We start from the raw sequence: 5,194 nt of genomic DNA on the forward strand, positions 1-5,194 counted from the left end.
TTGCTCGTAGTGTCTTCAATTCGTATTGTAACATTTGTCACAAATCGCTTGATTTTAAGGCTGAATAATATTCCATTGTATGTGTTCATCACATTTAGTCCTTCCGTTCCTCTGTTGATGGGCCCTTAGGTTGCAATTACCCTCTAGTTTGTGAATCATGCTGCTATGAACAGAGTGTATAAATACCTATTTAAGTTCCTGCTTCCTATTTTTTGGGTATATACACCAAAGTGAAATTAGTGGATCATCTAGTAAGTCTATGTTTAATGTTTTGAGGAACCTTGATGTAGGTGCACAGTTTTGTAACCCTAACAGCAAAGCATATAGTTCCACTTCCTTCACAACGTCACCAACACTTGATATTTCGCGTTTTAGTTTTTTTAAAATCATAACCATTTATGGAATAATGGAGGATAAACCTCACTGTATGGCTGTAATTTGCATTTCCCTAATATTAGTGATGTTTTGCATATTCTCACGTGTATTTTCTATTTGTATAAGTTCAGGGAAATGTCTAATGAATCTTTTGCCAATTTTTAAATAGGGCTGTTCGGTATTCATTGCTGACTGAGGGTTTTTAAAAACAAATTCTTTTTTACACAATTGGTTTCATTTCCTTGTTTGTTTACTACTGTATTGTTTGAGAGTCCTTGATATATTCAAATACAAGTCATTCGTTGAGTATATATTTGTAAATTATTTTCTCCCAGATTTAAATTGTACTTGTAGCTCTCTTAAATTTGGCTGTTACAGAACAGCAAGCTACTGTTCCCTAAAACATGTGTCATTCGTGAGGTGACCCACTAATTATCTGGACATGAAACAGCAGAGTAAACAAGGTCTGGAGGCCAGATGGGCCATTCAGGGGGGCAAAAGATCATATGATCAGTCAGTGGGCTGAATAAAGGCCACCCAAAGATATCCAGGTCTTAGTCCCTGGTACCTGCAAATGTTCCCTGATAGGGAAAAGGGGTGTGTAGAGATGGGATTAAGGTAAGGATCTTGATGTGGAGATCTTCCTAAATTATCAGCGTTGGTCCCTGAATCTAGTCACAGGTGTCCTTTAAGAGAGAGGCAGCGGTGACACAGAGCGGGATGAGGCAATGTGACCATAGAGACAGAGCAGTCATGCAGCCACAACCCAGGGAGAGCTGGCAGCCACATCACCTGGAGAAAGCAAGGTATGGATTCTGGAGTGAGTGTATCACAGCCAACACCCTGACCGATGCCAGTAACATAATTTTGGAGGATGGGGTTCAGGACATGTTACCCCAAGATGTGGCCCCTAATCTTTCTTTGTTACAAGGGTCTCAGTTGAGAATGTAGATGGGCAGAGGGAGCAGATATTTTCCTTCCCTAAGCAGATTTCTGGCCCCCAGAGCTGAGAAAATAAATTTCCTTTTTTCAAGACACCGAGTGTATGGTCATTTGTTACAGTGGCCCCAGGAAACCAGTGCAGGTGGGGATTCAGTGAGCCCAGCTGAGGGATGCAGAGAAGCACCAGAGCAAGTCCTCCTTCACCAGACCCATTCCTCTGTGCCTCTTTGCAGCCAAATTCCTCAAAAGCTCCTTTGTAACCACCCTTCCCATCCCCTCCTCCGGGATCTCCTGATTAAGTTTGGTCACTATTTCACACCTTTCCCACCAACCATGAGACAACTGTTGTCAGGATCACCAGAGACAACGTGTTGCCTGTGCCTTCTCTCCTCCATGTGTCATCAGACCTCTTCTGACTTCATCAGGCATCATCACCTACACTGGCTGTGCGTGTTCACGTCTCCAGTCTGGACCCCTCTCCTCATATCCAGCTCTCTCACTGGCAGCCCCAGTCGCTATCAAGTGGCTGCTCAGAATGAACATCACCCTCCAAAGAGTCCAGTCTGCATCCATGAAACAGGTCCCCTTTCTTCCAGGTGCTCGAGAGAAGCATCTGGACACTGTCCCTGCTCTTCTCTTTCCCTCAATCCCCACATCCAATAAAGAATTCAGTCAAATTGACCGTCAAAATATATGGAAAAGTAAAACCTCGGCCTCCCCTCCACCTCCCTTGTTCAACCACCGTCACCTCCTGCCCCCCCCCATGCCCTCTCTGTTTTGCAGACGTGGTCACACTGTGGCCTATTGTGATCAGAGCAGCCATGGGGATGCTCTACAAGGGATGCTCTGCCATGTCTCTGCTCTCCTCCGAGGCTCCAGATTCCTGCATTTTCTGCCAAGCCTTACATGGCGTGTCCATGAGGGGACACCCTCCCAGCAGCCCCTCCCATGCCTCCCTGTGCTGTCACAGCACCAGTTGTCCCACAACTCCCCCGGCTGCTCTGCCTCAGAGCAGTGACACTGCTTTCCCATCTTCCTGGGTAAACTCCATCAGGCAACACAGAACCTTCTTTCTCACTGTCTCCCAGTCTGTGCTCAAATATCACTCTTCACACTCTCAGGTGTATAGAATTGTCCCCCAATGTGTCACCTGATTCTTCCCTTAGGTGATTCCTCCACAAACACATATCACCATCCAACCTGCCAGAATATTTTTATTCATTTCTTTGTGTTTCTATCTTCTTGTCTCCAGATTGACAGCTTCTTGATGACAAATTTTTATATGATGTGCCCTCTTGCATTTCTGTCACCTACAACAATGCTGGCACATAGTAGGTGTTTAGTTAACTTGCTGAAGAAGTCTATATGTAAATAGATGACTTGATTTTCCATTGCTCAAAACCATAAAGAATCACACACACACACACACACACACACTCAATAAGGGTGAATTTTAACTGAGGCTGAAACGTTATTAGCACATGGGAATGTAGAAATGGGGAGGAAAGGGCATTTCAGGAGAAGGAACTGCACATATGAGTCTAAAGTCACAAACAGCACAGCTGGGTGTGGAGATGGTGTGGGATGCAGGGAGTGGTGGAATCTGGTAGGGAGTCCAGCAGGGGCAGACCACAGCAGACCCTCCAATCCAGCCTGTGGTGTTTGCACCTGGGTCTCTGGCCACGGACAGGAAACGCTGCTGTCATACTTTTCAGGAAGCGAACAACACGGTCTCTGGAAACACTGCCTGGAAGCCTGTGCTGAGGAGTGAGATGGAGGCAGGAGGTTGGTGGGTTCACAGACACAAGGAAAAGATGAAGTGGCAGGAGCCACCAGGGTGAGGATGGAGAAGAGAAAGGCATTATGGTGAGCTGTGATTAGGAAGCATATGAAATAATCTTAGTGATTTATTGGATCAGAGAGAAGGAGGGAGGGCAAAGTGGAGAACCACATCTTTAGAGGAGGGAGCCACTGTGTCATTCATATGACAGAGAGCTCAGAAGAGGATTAAGTATGGGGAGGAAGGAAGGGGACAGCTCAGATATTGCCATATTGAGCAGAGAAATCCCTGGGGTCATCCTGGAGAAGGTATCTGTGGAATATTGGGTGGTGAGACACCTGCATCACTCACCTGAGACCTTAACCCAGGATGGTGTTTGCATCCTGTGTGCTCCCTGAAGCTGTGGTCCTGTGCCTCCTGTGATACTTCACTCTAAGAAAAGAGACCAGGGCCCTTCAGTCTGGTTGGATCAGGGTGCAGTGGCCAGTAGACCCAGCTGCCTGTTCCCTGTTCAGGATCGGAGAGGAGACAGAGGTGGTAGAGGGCAGGTCTAGCCACACAAACCTCCTTGAGCACAGCAGGCACCTCCATCCTGGACACTCGCCGACTGGAGCACACACATGACTGCCCGTGTGGAATCCTCACCCACCTCCCCTTCGCCTCCTGTCATTCCTGCTGCAACTTGTTGGGTCACTCAAGCCCTGATTCTGGGACTCAGTCACATGCCCCCTGCCCTCCCCATGCCTCCCCCCTCACTGGGCAGAACTCACATGAGGACGATGAGGCAGAGAAGGAACAGGGTCTTGACAGCCACTTCCCCGATGGCCACCAGCACCACCTCTGACCTGGGCCCTGATTTCCCTGTAGGGACTAGAGACAAGGATAGATTCACTGGGTCAACAGCAGGCCTGTGTATCTTCCTCTCCCAGGAGGATTCTGTCTGTTGTCCTCCAGGCCTTTCTACAGCACTGGTTGTGGGACCACCCATGCCTTCACCCTCCCTGTGCTCTGACCTTTCAGCAGTTGGGCTCAGAAAAAAATACACAAGTTTGACCTCATCAATTGAAACATCCTGTTTATCAATTCACACTATGCAGACGGTGAAAGCCAACCCATTTAATGGGAGAATATATTTGCTAATCAGAGATCTGATAAGGATTATTACCCAGCATATATACAGAATTCTTACAACTAAACAACACAAAGCCAATCACCCAGTTAAAAAATGGGCAAAGGGGCCGGCCAATTGGCTCAGTTGGTTAAGAGTTAGCTTAAAGAGCGCGAGTTCTGAGCACCTGTGCCGCCAGTTTGGATCCCACATTGGCCAGTGATGCTGCACCCTCTAATGTAGGGAGCCAGAGGCTTGCAGTAAGGTTTAAGCCTGAGAGCTGGAGGTTTATATTAAGGGTTAAGCCTGAAAGCTAGCAGTTTGATAGGCTCTCAGGACCAGGTGAGTAGCATGGAAGGTTGGCTGCTGATGAGAAAATGGCCAATGGCTTGAAAACTTCAGAGTGGAATGCCATCCTATTAATAGTTTCTGCTTGTTACGTTTTGCTTTAACCCTGGGAAGATTGCTTTCTACACCTTATGGAAAGTCTCGGGGGAGGTGTTCCCTGGGAGGAGGGGACTATTCCATCAAGTTCCCAAACCCCCCTACCTAAAGAAAGTTACTTTTGTTGTAAAAGCTGTGTATAAACAATAAACGGGGCCACTCTCTGCTATCAGCATTGGGTGGACCTCCTGTTCCCAGCTTTCGTCTCTAGCTCTTTCTTTTCTAGTCTCCCACCCAATCCTCTCAGGTACCCTCTTGGTAGCCTCCTGGCTGACGAGTCAGGAGTGCTCGTTTGATGTGCGGGTCACATCACTCTAAGATCCTGAATAACAGTTCGACCAAGAGCTCGGCTGCAGTGAGTCGCCGACAATGGCATAGGCTGCAGTTGGGCTGCCGTGGGCTGCCGTAAGGTACAATCAGTGGCCAGCAGCCAGTATGAGCGGCCGGCAGCCAGTGTGAGCTGCCGTGAGCTGCCATAAGCCAACGTGAGTGACCGTCCAATGGCCGACGACCAACTGCCTCAGCTGGGAAGAGCACAACGATCA

At 47.9% G+C, this 5,194-nt stretch overlaps 1 long non-coding RNA gene across 1 annotated transcript; it reads right to left on the reverse strand.

Annotated features, from left to right (window-relative positions):
• Positions 1-2,536: 2,536 nt before the first annotated feature.
• Positions 2,537-4,225, reverse strand: LOC109378469 (uncharacterized). The gene is made up of 3 exons (XR_002122992.1): positions 3,868-4,225; positions 3,449-3,529; positions 2,537-3,077 (listed from the first exon to the last, which is right to left on the reverse strand). It is a non-coding gene; the product is annotated as an uncharacterized LOC109378469 (long non-coding RNA).
• Between the last annotated feature and the right edge of the window lie 969 nt (positions 4,226-5,194).

The sequence above is a fragment of the Hipposideros armiger genome, unplaced genomic scaffold (genome assembly GCF_001890085.2).
Source record: "Hipposideros armiger isolate ML-2016 unplaced genomic scaffold, ASM189008v1 scaffold_2025, whole genome shotgun sequence".
Taxonomy (NCBI): Eukaryota; Metazoa; Chordata; class Mammalia; order Chiroptera; family Hipposideridae; genus Hipposideros; species Hipposideros armiger.